This window comes from Dipodomys ordii, unplaced genomic scaffold (assembly GCF_000151885.1).
Source record: "Dipodomys ordii isolate 6190 unplaced genomic scaffold, Dord_2.0 Scaffold70, whole genome shotgun sequence".
In the NCBI taxonomy this organism is placed as follows: Eukaryota; Metazoa; Chordata; class Mammalia; order Rodentia; family Heteromyidae; genus Dipodomys; species Dipodomys ordii.
The window spans coordinates 8,935,164-8,952,419 of record NW_012267286.1 but is presented as its reverse complement, the minus strand read 5'-3'; the positions used below and the strand labels follow the sequence as shown (position 1 = coordinate 8,952,419).

The window sequence follows — 17,256 nt, the reverse complement described above, 5'->3', positions numbered from 1 at the left end:
AGAAGGAGGAGGAGGAGGAGGAGGTGGTGGTGTTGGAGGAGGAGGAGGAGAAGAAGAAGAAGAAGAGGCAAAGAGGAGGAGGAGGAGAGGCAAAGAGGAGGAGGAGGAGAAGAAGAGGCAAAGAGGAGGAGGAGGAGGAGGAGGAGGAGGAGGTGGAGGCCCGGGTGGAGGACCAGAGCCCGCAGCCGTGGCAGCCGCGCCAGGCGACAGCTCGGGCGGCCGCCGCCGTGCGCCCAGGCCCGGCTCGCATGCGAGTCACGTCCGCCCCCTCGGCGGCCGCCCCGAGACGCCGGCCCCGCCGAGTGATGAGAACAGACGTCAAACTGCCTTATGAATATTGATGCGGACGCCGGGCTGCTTTCGTAGAGAAGCAGAAGGAAGCAAGATGGCTGCCCTTTAGGATTTGTTAGAAAGGAGACCCGACTGCAAGGACTGGATTGCTGCAAGGCTCGGGGACGAGAACGAGGTCAGAGCGCTTCCCTCTCTTCCTCTCTCCCTCTTCCTGGCTAGGAAACTCTCCTTTTCCCTCTCTCTTGCCCTCTCTCTCCCTCTCTCCCTCTCTCTTCCCCCCACACCCCCCCCCGCCCCACCTCGCTTTCTCTTGGGCTTCCAGGGATTGGGGGAGCAGACCTTGTAATGTCACCCACAAATACCAAGAGGGAAGCTTCACAAATTACTGGAGCTTCTTCAACATGGCTGACAAATACAGTTTTAATCTCCACCACCACCACCCAAACAACAACCCCTTTAAACCTGTACTTCGGGGTTCACTTCTGTCTCCTGCCAATGCTCGTCCCCTCTTGGCCCCCCCCCCAAAAAAAACTTACCTTTACACCTCCCCACGAGCTGCTTTCCTGGCCTCTAACGCGTCAGGAAAGTGATTCTTATTTTCTCTCTCTGCTTTGCATTTCTTGTTCAGTTAGTTCGGCCGGGGGGTGTGGGGGAGCATGCCACTTTTCCCTTTAAACCACCCCCACCCCATCTCCTTCTTGTAAGTCAAACGGGTCTCTAGTTTCACCCCCCCCCACACACACACAACACCGAAGGGGGGTCCTGGGATCCTCTCCCCCCTTCTTCGCTTGCTAGGCTGTGGAGTCTGGGTCTGGGTTTGGATCTGCCCCTTCCTGTCCCCGTGTCCCCCGCTGGGGTCAGCGCTCAGCAGATGTCACGGAGAGTGGGCTAGGAAGACACCGAGTGGAGTTCTGCCGTGCGTGCTGTGTTTTCTCTTTTTTTTTCCTCCCCACCTCCCAAGTCCGCGCTTTTTGTTGGTGGCGCTGAGCGAGCGAGGAAAAAGCATAGTTTCTCAGGTCCCCCAAACAAGATCGGAACCCACTTTCCCGCAGGTCCCTTGGGCAGTGTGTGGGTGCGGTGTCTTCCCACCTGGGGCAGGAGTGGAAGAGAATTTGTAAGGCAAATCTGGGTCCCGGCTTTGTGCTTCTCCCCGAAAGCAGCTCCGTTTTGGTTCCCCGGTAAGTGACAGGCAAGACACAAAGGCTGGCGCAGGCCCGGGAGGGGGAGGCTCGGGGTGGGAGTGTGCGGTGCACAGAGTTGCGGGACCGAGGGGCCAGGGGCGCCTGGAGACACGAAAGCCATTCCAGCAACGAAGAAGTGAACAGATCGGTTACCGTCCCGTCCAAATTGCTCTTTGCCTCTTGCTTTCTCCTTTCTTTGGTTTTTTATCTCCTGTCTTTCCCTGTGTGTGTGTCTGTGTGTGTGTGTGTGTGTGTGTGTGTGTGTGTGTGTGTCCTCTCTCCTCTCCTCACCTCTTGCTTAATCTCTCTCTCTTTTTTTTTAAACTGGGATTGCCTGTCTAGTGTGGTTATCCTACCAGAGTTTCTACGGAGAGAGTTTTCTACCTAGGAGAATATAAAGTGTGGCCTGAATCAGAAATACGTGTGATTTGCTGGAAACCAGCCTCCTGACATGGTTTTAATTATGTCGAGTGATTGCTTTTCCTCTTGTCTAATGTTTCTGACTTGAAACAGGATTATTTTCAGGTGGCTTACTTAAAATTTAGTGAGCTTTTTTAAAATTTCTTAAATGTTTTAATTTTTAAAATTAAAAAAAAATCTGAATAGAATCCATCCATCCATGGATTTTAAATTGCAAATCACACATTGTTGCACTTTTTCTCCCCTCAGCCAGGGATTAGGATGGCAAAATTCAAATACAAAATTATTTATTGGCAAATGGTCCAGCACAGGAAAAGAGTGTATGTTAAGGAAGTTGGGATTTACAGGGAAAAGATATTGGTTGGGTCTGATGTATGGCTGTGGGTATTGTTGCCTGGCTAATGAAATCATTACATTTGCATTTTAATGGAAAGTTGAGATACTGAAGGGGAGCTATATTCTTCTGCATGTTTACATGTGTGTTTCATACTCAGTTGGGAACTGAATATAAATTTCAATGCCACAAATCCTAATTTTTAAAAATGTTGTTTAGCAGAAATGTGTTCATAAAAGATTAGAGAGTTAAACTTAAGCAAACATTTATTGGATTAAAAGGGTAAATTAAAAAGCACCAAAATGGACATTACTACATAAATTAGATTTCCAAAACTATTTGTCCTCAAGAGTTCAGTTTGTAACTCTATTTTGATTTTTGGCAAAGTGGTTTTAACATGGCTTTAATCACTGATAGTGGAGGTACTTTCACATGATGTCATCTCCGAGAATAGGAACAGTTCATTGGTTACTTCTTATTTACTGTAAGTTAATAAGGAAAGCACTGAGGATTTTTAGCATAAATGCTTACTGTTTGCCGAACAAACTGAGAATATGTATTATTGATCAGTATGAATAAAAGTCATGCTTTCTCTTAGAGAAATTATTTGAGTAAGTCTAGGATAAAACGTTTATTATAAAAGATATAACCTCAGATCTTCATTTACCATGTCGCCTGTGCTAGTCAGTCACCTCTGAGTACTCCCAACATTCCACAGGCCTGACTTGGTCAATTGACTTTTAGAAGAGATAATAAAAAATAAAAAAGATCCATAGCATGTTCTTTTTAGACTGCAGCACTGTTTTGATTTTTTTATTGAATTTAATCATTAATGAGGAATTAACTTGGAATGAGAGAAGTCACTTGCTTTGTTTAAATTCAGTTATCTGCCAAAACCCCTTTGCAGGCTTTCATTTGTTTTGGCTTATGCCAGGAATGGGAAGGGTAGTTTATATTTCAGTGCACTGGCATGCGATCCTGAGTGCTGCCAGGTGAGCATTGCTTCCACGCTTCCTAGACAAGTGAAATGCACCTGCAGCGGACTTGGTATGACAGACTTCCAAAGTCCTTATTGGGTGCTGGGTTTGCATTAGGTAGCAAAGTCTAGAGTTTGTGTTTTGGTTTCACTTGTTGGAGTTAGAAATTCTCTACCAGTTCCTCCCAAGACTCCACCCACACAGTGTTGTAAAGCAAGTGTCACTATTTCCTTGTTTGCTGACCTCATTAAGAAGCCCTTCTTATGATTCATAGACACACCTAGCAGGGACTGTTTTCCATCATGCAAATTACTAAGTTCTTATGAAACCACCTTGAAATAAAATGTCAAGATGTTGCAGAATGTCAACATCTTAGAATAACTCTGTGTGTGTGTGCGCACGTGCAGTTACGCGCGCGCTGATCCTAGGGCTTGAACTTGGTGCCAGGGTACTGTCCCTTAGCTTTTTTGTTCAAGGTTTCAGTTCTCCCACTTGAGCCACAGTTCCACTTCCAGCTTTCTGGGTGGCTAATTGGAGAGAAGAGTCTTACGAATCTGGACTGGCTTTGAATCTCAGTCCTCAGATCTCAACCTCTTAGGATTATAGGTAGGAACCACCAGTGCCCAGCAAGAATGCCTCATATTTTATAAATATTGCTAGAGCTGCTTTTTAATGCCATTAATTGTTTCTAATTGCAATTTCACCTGTTATTGCCTTAATATAATTGTATCATCTTATTTATCGGTGTCATAACTTGATTTATAAATTACGAAGTAATGTGAGAGCTACTGTATTTGCAATAAATTCTTTTCTATTAAAAAAATAAATCACCAAGTAAACATATTGATTATCATTGTTTTCTAACATGGCTATTGGCAAAAACTTTTAGACCAACTTCCACTATTGGTTCATCAAAATAATGTTTTCTCAACAAGATGCCATCCTTGCATAGTAGTTCTTTAGGGTAGCAATGACACCAACACCAACAGCAGGAAAATATCTCCCAAGTCAACTTCACAGTTGGGGCCTTTGCTGTGGGAAAGTCAGGTTGCCAAGTGGAACTGGTGGTTATCTTGGAAACTGTGCTGAGGAACACAACCACCAGTGATTTTGCCAAACATACAGTATTTACTTGGTCTAGAGCTCCAATTTCAACTCACTGCCAAAACTTAGTGAATAGTGTGATATTATTGAGTGGATTATACACTATATCTGTTAGTGGGTATACAGTAGTAAAGAAGGCAGGTTCTAGAAGGAGTGGGGTAAAGTGAGAGTGTGAATCAGTGACCACAAGGAAAAAATAATGTATATTTGATTATTTCCAGAATGAGTCTGACCTTAGATTGGTCATGGCAAAAAAAAAATAAAAAAAATTTGTGACTTAAGATAGATTTATAATCTTTTCTCACTGAAGATTATACCACTGAATTGATTTTTTTGTTCCATTCCCAAATAGTAGATTCTGTCAGCTTTAACTTATATTTCCCCCACTTGTTATAACATGTAATTAAATGTGCCATGCTTTAAGATACAGAAACAGCCAGGTACCCAGTAGTTCATGCCTATAATCCTAACTACTCAGGAGGAGATCTGAGTATCGTGGTTCAAAGCCAGCCTGGGCAGGAAAGTAACTGTGAGACGTATCTCCAACTAACCACTAGAAAACCAGAACTGAAATTGTGGCTCCAAGTTGTAAAACACTAGCTCAGGAACAGTACCCAGGTCCTGAATCCAAGTCCTAGTAGCACACACACACACACACACACACACACACACACACACACATCATATTCTAAATAATATGAGAATTTAAATAAAAGATGACTGAGGGAGAGTGACTTTTGTTGTTGTTGTTGTTGTTGATTGTGGGGCTTGAACTCTGGGCCTGGGTGCTGTCCCTCAGCTCTTCAGCTCAAGGCTAGCACTCCACTACTTGAGCCACAGCACCACTTCCATTTTCTGGGGGTTTATTGGAGCTAAGAGTTTCATGGCCTTTCCTGCCTGGGATTGGCTTTGAACCATGATCCTCAGATCTCAGCCTCCTGAGCAGCTAGGATTACAAGTGTGAACCACTGGTGCCCGGCTGAGTGAAATATTTTTGAAGGACAGTTTAGGACATAGAACAAATTAGTTGTTTCACTAAAAATATTGTTTTTTATAAAACATATGTTTTTTTTTTGGTCTGGTCATGGGGCCTGAACTCTGGGCCTGGGCGCTGTCCCTCAGCTCTTCAGCTCAAGGCTAGTGCTCTACCACTTGAGCCACAGTGCCATTTCTGGCTTTTTTTTCTTTTTGCTTATGTGGTGCTGGGGAATTGAACCCAGGGCCTCATGCATGCAAGGCAAGTGCTCTACCACTGAGCCACCTTCCCAGCCCAACATATGTATTTTTATCTACTGGAAAACAGTTACTGATTTCAGTGTTTTTGCATTCTCTAATAGAATCTAGTGGAAAACCATGTCATTTAACTGGGAAACAAACTATCCATTCTCAAAGCATTAAAATAATAACATAAGAGGTCTTGGTGATGGTAATGAAGATAGGTAGGGTTGGTGCATTTTCCTTAATGGGACTTCTACAGGAAATAGGAGTTGTCCCCATTAAAGCTACCCCTTGTAAGATTAATATTTGATCACTGTTAGCAAACTTATACTAGAATTATGTTTGTTTGTTTTGTCTATCATGGGGCTTGAACTCTGGGCCTGGGTACCCCTAAGCTCTTCAGTTTAAGGCATGAGCCACCAGCACCCAACCAGAATTATGGTTTTGGAAGGTTGTTTTTAAAAAAAATTTTTTTTTGCTTGTCTTGGGGTTTGAACTCAGGGCCTGGACACTGTCCCTGAGCTTCTTTTGCTCAAGGCTAGCACTCTACTACTTGAGTCACAGTGCTATTTTTAGTTTTTTTCTGTGTAAGTGGTACTGAGGAATCAAACCTGGGGCCTCATGCATGTGAGGCAAGCACTCTACCACTGAGCCACCTTCCCAGTCCCTAAAGTTATGTATTTTTTGGGGGGGGGGTCCGGTTATGGGGCCTGAACTCTGGGCCTGGGCGCTTTCCTTCAGCTCTTCAGCTCAAGGCTAGCACTCTACCACTTGAGCCACAGCGCCACTTCTGGCTTTTTTCTTTTTTGCTTATATGGTGCTGAGGAATCGAACCCAGGGCCTCAGGCATGCAAGGCAAGCGCTCTACCACTGAGCCACCTTCCCAGCCCCTAGAATTATGTATTTTTAATTGAAGTTTGTATTGAGATAATTGTGGATTCCTATACAGGTGAATAAAATAATGTAGTTTGATCCCTTATACACTAGTCCAGTTCCTTCCCTCCCTTCCCTGGCAACCCTCCAACATTCAACAAAATTTTAGTTTAATATTACTACTAGGGTAGTGACTTAGATACAGTGTAACAATCTTTTATTTTATTTTATTTTGTCAGTTGTGGGCTTGATCTCTGGGCTTGCGCGGTTGCCCCTGAGCCCTTCAGCTCAAGGCGAGCACACTATGGCTTGAGCCACAGCACCACTTCCGGTTTTCTAGTGGTTTGATGGAGATAAGAGTCTCATGGACTTTCATGCCCCGGCTGGCTTTGAACTGTGATCCTCAGATCTCAGCCTCCTGAGTAGCTAGGATTATAGGCATGAGCCACCAGTGTCTGGCTTTCATTTTTTGCTCTGCTGCTGAGGATGGAATCCAGGGACTCACACATAAGAGGGTAGAGCCAGTGTTCTACCTCTGAGCTACTTCCTCACCTCCAGTCTACCAATGGTTTCTTGTTTGTTTAAGATGGGAGTCTCACCTTGTAGCCCGAGGGGACCTTGAACTCACCATGTTTCTGCTTCACACTACTGATAGCTGGGAAGTACAGTTGTATATTTCTTCCACTGTGCCAGTCCTTCCCAGCTTTGAGCCATATGCTTTCCTTCATCTGTGTTCATAGCTCTAAAACTCTTCTCACATGATCATAGATTTTTAAGATCAAATCACATGATTCTCTTTCCTCAATGATGTGCTATAATGTCGTAACAGAGTATGTGTTAGAATTGTGGCGGGGGGGAGGTGGGAGATGGGCATGGTTTTCTGCTGTCCCTGGCTCTTTTGGTGTTTAATTGAGTATAAGAGTCTCATGGACCTTCTTGTCTAGGCTGGCTTTGAACCTAGATCTTCAGATCTCAGCCTCCTGAATTGCTAGGATTACAGGCATGAACCACTGGTACCTTGCTAGTGTGGCTTTTGTGTTGTAAATATTTTGTCACTCTGATCTTTTGCAACAATATAAGTTGATCTCCACTAATTCTCATCACAACTCTATAGAGAAGTAGTCTAGGAAGGCTAAGGATCTGTAACAATGAGGAAATAAAAGAAAATTGCCCAGTATGTAACTTAGACAAGATCTAAATGTGGGAGGAGCCTACATGTGTGTTTCTAGAGCCCATTTTTTTTAACCACCATCCTATACAACATTATTATATAGTATAGCTATCATCTGAACTATGTAGGAAAAGTCATAGAGACTTAAAGTGTATTTAATTACCTGCATAAAAACTTAAAATTCAGGGCTGGGAAGGTGGCTCCGTGGTAGAGCGCTTGCCTTGCATGCATGAGGCCCTGGGTTCGATTCCTCAGCACCACATAAGCAAAAAGAAAAAAAGCCAGAAGTGGCGCTGTGGCTCAAGTGGTAGAGCGCTAGCCTTGAGCTGAAGAGCTGAGGGACAGCACCTAGGCCCAGAGTTCAGGCCCCACAACCGGACGCAAAAATAAATAAATAACTTAAAATTCAAGGGCTGGGAATGCGGCTGAATTGATGGTATTACAGGCGTGAGCCACCAGCAACAAGCTCATTCATATTTTTAACTTTACTTTTTGTAATCAATAATTTCTGGAGAAGATACAGTTTATTCAAGAGAAGATATTTGGTCATTACCTTTTGTTGATAGACTATGACTGTCTTAGAGAGAATGCCTGTAGTCAGTCAGGCATACACATATCCAAGCAGTTTACCATATGTAGGAAGATTGGGAGTTTGAGGATGAAGCCTGAGCCACATAGGAAAACCATGTCTCCAACAAACAAAATATTCCATACATGGTATTGATGTTTTTCTTTTATTATTTTGACTATTTTCAGCTTTGTCACCATTTGTTCTGTGGATGTTCCAAAGTAAAGATAACTTTAATAAGGACTATCAGCACCTATTTGGCACTGCTGAAAACTGCTTTATCAAATCACCTATTTTCCTGGCAGAGTATTACATTTAGTGTCTGTGCCAGACTGTACTTTAATGGAAGAATTCGTGATGTAATTTTAAAATGGATTTTTTTTGTCAGTCGTGGGGCTTGAACTCTGGGCCTGGGTGCTGTCCCTGAGCTCTTCAGCTAAAGCAAGTGTTCTACCACTTGAGCCACAGCACCACTTCCCATTTTCTGGTGGTTATTTGGAGAGAAGAGTCTCACAGACTTTCCTGCCCAGGCTGGCTTTGAACCACAATCCTCAGATCTCAGCCTCATGAGTAGCTAGGGTTACAGGCGTGAGCCACATGCTCCCAGCTAAAATGGATTTTTATTTTAGTACTTTCTCCCAATATGTGTATGTTTTTGTCTTAACAAATGAAAACAAAACAATGGTTTAAATAATTATAATGGAAGCAGATAATATGACATGATGGCTGAGTTATTCTGTTTTTCTTCTCTGTCTTAATTTTAAAAAGTCTTAACTTTTAGTGATGTGTTTCTAATGTAAAGCACCTGAGTCTGACAGTAATACAGTAATGCCACACCTAGATTCCATCTTTAACATACTGCCTTGTTCCCATTAATTAATTTTTAATCTGCCTCTTCTTTCACCACTTTTCCCACTTTTGTTTGAAGTCTCTTCCTTTGAAGTTATAGAATTTTCATATTTGCCATTAGCTATAAAGTTCTCTTAGTTCTTTTATAACCTTTCATGATTTTTGTATTAAAAGGATCACTTTTAACCACCCTCTCATTAGGGTGATTAGATGATTATTAGCTTTTTGTTTGTTTGCCTGCATACATTATAGCAGAAAAAAGAAGCTATAAATAAAATGGCTTATTGTAAAATTAGAGTAAATATCTTAAAAAGTAAATTCAGTTATTAAAATATCAATTCAGAGGTATTCCTGTTTGCAGGTATGGAATGTAATTGTGAAAGGAAAAACAATAAGTAAGTATTGTGTAGGACAGAACAGATTCTCCAGCTTAAAAATATCACATCAATTGTTTCAGTAAAAACTGAAGCTGGGCTGGGAGCTGGGAGCTACTAATGCCAGCTCTAATGCTAGCTACTCTCAGGCGGCTAAGAACTGAGGATCTCGGTTCAAAGCCAGCTCAGACAGGAAAGTCTTTGAGCCTCTTATCTCCAATTAACAACCAGAAAACCAGAAGTGGCACTGAGGCCAAAGTGGTAGAGTACTCGCCTTGAGCTGAAAAGCTCAGGGACAGTGCCCAGGCCCAGGGTTCAAGCCCTGGCAAAAAAAACAAACAAAACCTGAAGCTGGCACATCTTAGTAGGAAATAACACAGTATAAAATTAAGTTCATTCTCCACATTTTATGCATCACTATACCAATCCAGTCAAATAGTTATTTTTGTCCTAAGAAGTTATATTACCTATAAGTTGACCTTAAAACAGGTTAAATTTTAATTTTCATAGCTGGGCGTCAGTGGCTCATGCCTGTAATCCTAGCTACTAAGGAGGCTGAGATCTGGGGATTGTGGTTCAAAGCCAGCTTGGGCAGGAAAGTCCTTGAGACTCTTCTCTCCCCAAAACCACCAGAAAGCCAGAAGTGGTGATATGGCTCAAGTGGTAGAGTGCTTGCCTTGAGCTAAAGAGCTGAGGGACAGCACCTAGGCCCAAAGTTCAAGCCCCACAACTGACAAAAAAATAAAAATAAAAATAAATTCGAAGCTTCTATCACATTATAGTTTGTAACCCCCCCCCCAAAGAAAGCATCCTATTGATGGCTCATCTTATTAATGGCTATGATTTAATGATGGCTATGATTTTTGATTTAACTCAAAATTGGGATGTATGTTTAACTACTAACTTTGGGAATTAGGTTTTCATTCTTTTGAAACAACGTTTATTCTTAAAATGCAATTATTATTTTAAATAAGAAATTTTGCAGACATGAAAAAAATTTTAATACACTTTTACAAATGTATCTTCCAAATGTAACAGAGATATTGGATATGACACTTTATTTGCTTATTTGTTTGCTTGTTTTCTTTTAAAAAATTATCTAAGTAGCTGAGCCAGTGTTTCACACCTGTAATCCTAGCTTCTCAAGAGACTGAGATTTGAGAATGGCAGCTCAAAGCCAGCCTGGGCAGGAAAGCTCAAGAGACTCATCTCCAGTTAACTACCAAAAAAGCTGTAGCTCCGGTGGTAGAGGGCTAGCCTTGAGTAAAGGAAGTTCAGGAGCAGTACTCAGGCCTTGAGTTCAAGCCTCAGGATGAGAACAACAACAACAACAACAACAAAATTATCCACATAGTTGTACAAAGTGTTTTTAATTCAATACATCAGTGGTAGAGACTAACCTACAAAATTCTGTTTTTCTCTTCCTGTAAGCAGTGTTGAAAGGGTTGTATTATAATATTGTCTGGTTGTAAATTATCACAGCAAACTATTTGGGTACTTAGCTGTATCTCAGTGGTTATGAGTCCTAACTCACATTCATGTTGACGGAAGTAAGCAAAAAATCTTGGGAAGGGAGGAGGTAGAAAGTGCATGCTTGAGGCTGAAAAACGTGTCCTAAATTGAATCAGGCATATCAGTTAAGTTTGACTCTGAAAAAGAAAGAGGAAAGGGAAGAGAAGGGAAGATGAGATGGGAAGAGAGAATGAAATCAAAAGAGAAAAGGGAAGGGAAGGGAAGAAAAGGGACGAGAAGGAAGGAAGGAGGAAGGAAGGAGAAAAGGAGGGAAGGAAGGAAGGAAGGAAGGAAGGAAGGCAGGCAGAAAGAAATCAAGACAAAGAAAAAAGACAGCGGGAAGTACAAAAGGGGAAGAGAAAGGCAAATGAAAAGGAAAGGAAGAAAGGCAACAGACAAATTTTGACTTTTTCTCATATATATACATAAATAAATATAACTAACTAACTAAATAAATAAATTTAAATCGAAGGAAAGAAGAAAAAAAATCCCCCCAGAGTGGTACTTCCTTGACATCCATCTGCACATTTTTAGGGAGCAAGAAGTAGGTTTCCCTTTGGAACTTGATGCTCTCTTGTCTACAGATTACACGCTGTCACATCAACATTTGACACGTGGGTTCTGTGCGCATGGCCTGGCTACTTACAAACACCGCCCAGGATTCCAGAGACTCTTATGTAACAGCTAGGGAGACAGTCAGCTTTGTCCAGGGGCGGAGTATCAACAGTTTAATTCACAGTCAGTCTGGGAGCCCTGGTCTGGCCCTCACAGGGCCGTGAACCAAAGATCAAGGTGTCTAGGTCAGGACCTGCCTAAGAGGGAGTTTTCTTACCAAACTCCAAAGGCTGTGCTGTCATAGAGAATTCACTTCTTTGTTGACTGCAGTTAACCAAACCTCTTTGGGGGCAGATTATACCTTGGTTCTGATTGTAATGTGTATTACTGTGAGAATAATATCTGGTATGCCTGTACCCAACCCTTACACAGGCAATGTAAAATGTCTCTTGGTATTTGTGTCTTCAGAAGCAAGAGAATTTATGATCCTATTTCATTATGTAGGCAACACTTAATTTATTCACTGTCGGTACTGCATCCTTTTTCTTCTCTTCCAGCTTCCTTATTTAATCCCCTCTCCTGCATTGTAATTCATGCAAGCCCTCTCCCTAACCCTGCATTGTAATTGAGCATCCACATGTGGGGTTAAAACAACAAATCAAAGCTTGAGGAAGTTTCTATACTTGAGAATTTGAGTTTTCTTTTCCCAGATTGATTTTTAGACCCTTTCATTTACATTTACCAATTAAAGAAGGTTATGGATTATTTAAAAAAAATAAGACAACAACGAACTATATTGTATGACTGTATGCAAAAATCACAAAGTAACTCCTTCATAAGATCAAGGTATGCTAATAAAAGTGAAAAGAAATCAAGCACTAAGAATGTAAATTTCTAATCTTCTGTATCACATTTATGTTTGCTGATGTTATTCATTAGTTGTAAAAAGACTAGTTAGAATGATTAAAAAGCAAGCAGATTTTGAGATGTTTTTGTATTGCATCCAAGGATCATTACAGGTAGATTGCAAAGTTGGCTTGTTTGAACTATTGTGTGTGTGTGTTTGTGTGTATAGAGCTGGTTCTGGGGCTTGAAATCTGGGTATAGGCTCTGTTCCTCAGCTTCTTTTGCTCAAGGGGAGCACCTACCACTTGAGCCACAGCACCACTTTTAGCTCTTTTGAGTAGTTTATTAGAGATCAGAGTCTTATGGGAACTTTTCTGAACAGACTAGCTGCCTAGATCTCAGCCTCCTGAGTAGCTAGGATTACAAGCGTGAGCCATTGGTGCCTGGCTTGTTTTATATATATTTTTAAGATGACCACCTTAAAAACTACCATTTTCAAGCAGGAAAAAAATGTCTTTGAAATGTGGTACTCTAAAGGAAAGTAATTAATTTTTTTAAACAAAGGATTTTTTCAAGAGATAAACGAAGCAACAAAAATATTTTGTTCCAGGAAATGTTTGGTATTAGAGAATAGTAGATCTGGAATAATTTAGAGATGATATGCACAAATCCATTACTTACATATGAGACTCCAATTGAGTTTGTCTATTCAACAACTGAATCTGTTCTCATTTGGAAGAAATAGCCAAGAATGACTCATTTACCCAACACAATGAAATCTAAGGATGGATGTTTTTCATCACCATTGATGAGAAGAAAAGAAAATCTTTTCTGAATTTAAAAAGGCAGAACTTAATATTTAGCAGTTAATACAATTTTTAGTATCATTTCTAATGTATTGAATTAAAATGTGGGTAAATTCTTTTTTTTATTTGCTTTTCATTGTTTTGAGTTAAAGATGGTGTGTTTATCTTAACTGCTCTAAATCCAAGTAGTGAAAGCTTGTGTAAAATTATCTATAGTTGGGTTTGTTGTTTTTTGGGGGGGGTTTTGTGCACATAGTGTTATCTGAACAATCCCAGGCTTGCACAAGATTCACACTAGGACTGGGAAGGTGGCTCAGTAGTAGAGCCCTTGCCTTGCATGCATGAGGCCCTGGGTTCGATTCCTCAGCACCACATAAGCAGAAAAAGCCCGAGGTGGCGCTGCAGCTAGCCTTGAGCTGAAGAGCTGAGGGACAGCGCCCAGGCCCAGAGTGCAGGCCCCACAACTGACAAAAACAACAACAACAAAAAAAGATTCACACTGGCTCATATTGGAACATTCATATTTTCTCCTCAATCCTTTGTTGAACAGAAAGTCATATGACTCTGCACTGAAAATGCTCAGAAATTGATTAGGGCCGTAAGTGAATGCATTTTCACAACACACACACACACACACACATACAGGAAGATGTGGTGGGATATTTAAACCTAACTTTCTCGTTTGGTGATACTTTAGTTTCCTTTGATGGGACCAGCATGATACATTAAGCATCAATTTATTTGCTAGACTAGCAGTTGTCTATATATAAAATATCAAAATGTCAGGTTGAATATAAAAGATGTGTAATGGGGCAAAGTGGCAATTTGAGGCTGTTTATCCCTTTTCTGTGTGTGTGTGTGTGTGTGTGTGTGTGTGTGTGTGGTGGGGGGGGAGTTGAACTTTTCAAATTTTTCAAAGAACTTGAAGATACATGGAAGGTATAGGGTCTTTGTATGAACTCTTTTTGCATGGTCTGTGTAGAAAACAACTTGGGGAACCAAATAAAGCCACATACACAGATGCTAACAGCTGGCATTATGATTTGATGTTGTTAAGATTGGGTCTTCAAGAAAGAGGTTCGGGTTATTCTTGGGCCAGCCCATGAGATTTAGCACAATGCTTTCATGCTCTTGCGCTCTTCCAGAACTCAGACTCCTAGTGTTTTAGCAATGGAGGGAGAGTTCTGTGTCCCCTGAACTGTTTAGTGACTTGGTTCTTTGATTACTGCTACAGAATTAAAAAAAAAAAAAACAGACTGTAGTTAATTTGATGGGAGACTGGGGGGGGGGGGGAGAGGGGAAGAGTAGTAGATGCCTAAGGCAGGTTTTCTACCCTCTTTACTTATTTTAAACTCTTCGTTACTGCCTGAAAGGAGGTACTTTGAACTTAAAATAGTAGCGTATACACGGGACTGTGAGTAAGCAGTTTAGTATTCATGCACTGAGGTGACAAAGTCCTGAAGACTGTTGCTCTTCTAACCAGCTGACTCAAGCTCTTTCAGATGCTCACCTGCTAAGTTAGCCATCACTAGCTCATCTAGTAACTTAGCCATCTCAAATATTGTTGCTGTATATTTCATAGGAACCGATAGTTGGAGTTAGAACTGTATTTTCTCTTGTTTACAAAGTATTTCGTGCCCATTATTTCTGGGATTTCTTTTCTTTTTGCACAGTACTGGGGCTTGAACTCAGATTCCTCAGGCTTGCTAAGCAAATGTTCCACAACTTTAGCCCCTCCCCGCCCCCTCCTCCCCCCACAGCCCTTTTTGCTTTTAGTGATTTTTTTCACTTGGGGGTCTAGTGATTTTTCCCTGCCCCAGATTCTCCTATCTTTGCTTTTCCAGTAGCTGGGATTATGGTTGTATACCACCACACCTGCTTCTGCTGTATTTCTGAAAAGAAGCCATTCCTATTACATATGGCAATACTTTCTAAAACTACTGCACATATTTGTTTAGAGCTATCTTTGCTGACAAATGAGATTGTGTGTGAGTGTATGTCTTCAGTGTAACTGTTCGATTAATGATAAGTGAAGAAAAGCTAAGAAACAAATTTGGAAACTATTTAATAAAAGAAAGTAGTGTTCTTGTATCTCCCATAATGAATTCACTAGCAGGCAAGCAAGTGGAGAGCAGAATCTCAGTAACCAAATGTTAGGCTGGGTTGGGATGTTTGTGCCACTTAGCTAAGTCTAAACTGTTATTGCTGGAAATAGATAACTCAGAAAGAGAGATTTTAACTTTTACCATGCACCCAAATAACTCCTTAATATAATTACAGTGTGTCTTTATAACTTTTCTCACAACAGTACATTTAACTTTATTTATTTATTTATTTATTTTGCCAGTCCTGGGGCTTGAACTCAGGGCCTGGGCACTGTCCCAAACTTCTTTTGCTCAAGGCTAGCACTCTACCAATTGAGCCACAGCCCACTTCTGGCTTTTTCTGTTCATGTGTTACTGAGGAATTGAACCCAGGGCTTCATGCATGCTAGGCAAGCACTCTATCATTAAGCCACATTCCCAGCCTGTACGTTTAACTTTTTAGAAAAATTAAATAATGTTAGGTTGGACCTTCCTCTCTTTCTGCCATGTGCAATGTGACATTTAGAATTCTTCACATTCATTTGCCTTCTCTCTCTGCTTTCCATAAACTCTGTATTCTGCATTCCTACTTTATATTGCCTTCTGAGAGCAGGAAATTTAGGTCAGTAGAACACTTGCCTAGCATGAATCATACATGATATTTCCTTTTTATTTCAGTACTGGGGCTTGAACTCAGGGCCTGGGTATTGTCCCTGGGCTTTTTTGCTCAAGGCCTAGTGCTCTACCACTTGAGCTACAGCTCCACTTTTAGCTTTTTGGTGGTTAATGGAGGTAGGAGTCTCTTGGACTTTCCTGCCTAGGCTAGCTTCACACCAGGATCCTCAGATCTTAGTGTCATGCATAGATAAAATTACAGGTGTAAGCCAATGGTGCCCAGACAATACACTGATTATTAATTCATGAGGCTAAGGTCTGAGGATCATGGTTTGAAGTCTAGGCAGACAAATCTGAGAGATTCAACTCCAATTAACCAGCAGAAAACCTGAAGTGGAGGTATGACTCAAGTGATAGGATTCCAGCCTTGAGCAAAAAATGTCTAAGGGACTGTGCTTAGGCACTAAGTTCAAACTCCAGGACTGTTACAAAAGAAAAAACAACAACAACAACCACATATAAGGCAAGTAGAGGAGGTGGTAGATGATATACAGGCAATAGTAGGCTTAATTCAATTGCCCTTCTTCTAGTGGACATAATACTTCAAAGGCTACAAGTCATATTTTGTACTTTTCCTTACAGTATTCAACTTGCAAATATTTTGTCTGGTTTATTCAAGGATTTTCTCCCTTATCTCTGCATTTGAGAAATGAGAGCGTGCAATAGAAAGTTATTTGTAGTCAGCTGTTAACTTAGATGATTAATGTTTCCTCTGACCTGCTTTCTGATAACGTATGACTTCATTCATGGCAGTGGAGCTGTCTTGTGTCCCCTGACCTGGCATAAACCTAGAGTGTTGAGTCACGGCAGTGGCATTTGCTGGAGAAAAGATTGACATCCCCCGGAAGACAGTTCACAGTGAAATCCTCTACAGCAGCTGTGTCCCTAGCGAGATCTGGCTAAGTGTGTCCCTCCATTAAGTTCCCTAATACTGCTCATCACTCCTCAGAGAAGAGACATTTTTCTAACATGCACAGTAGCTGCCTTTTTCAATGTCTGCTGAGTTGCAATCCTAATGGTTGTTCATTTGTGTGCTTCCCCTCTCTTCTTTAGATGGTTTTTCTGAGAAGTTCTAATAGTTGATGCCTGTCAAGTCTTACTAGAGATCTCTTTTAGAAATAATGCTTTCTCTGTCTCCAAGAGTTAGGCTGGGAATGTGACTTAGTGGTGATAGAGTGCTTGCCTAACATGCATGAAACCCTGGGTTCCAGTCCTCAGTACCACATAAACAGAAAAAGCTACAAGTGGCTCAAGTGGTAGAGTGCTAGCTTTAAACAAAAGAAGCTCAAGGACAGTGTCCAGGCCCTGAGTCCAAGCCTCAGGACTGGCAAAAGAAAGAAAGAAAGGAAGAAAGAAAGAAAGAAAGAAAGAAAGAAAGAAAGAAAGAAAGAAAGAAAGAAAGAAAGAAAGAAAGAAAG

At 41.3% G+C, this 17,256-nt stretch overlaps 1 protein-coding gene across 1 annotated transcript in view; it reads left to right on the top strand.

The window, feature by feature from the left end:
* Nucleotides 1-361: 361 nt before the first annotated feature.
* The window catches only part of Tet2 (tet methylcytosine dioxygenase 2), an 83,998-nt gene continuing 67,103 nt past the window's right edge, over nt 362-17,256 (top strand). The window contains exon 1 of the mRNA XM_013023841.1: nt 362-466. The gene's annotated coding sequence lies outside the window, so the exon portion shown is untranslated. The remainder of the gene's footprint in view (nt 467-17,256) is intronic.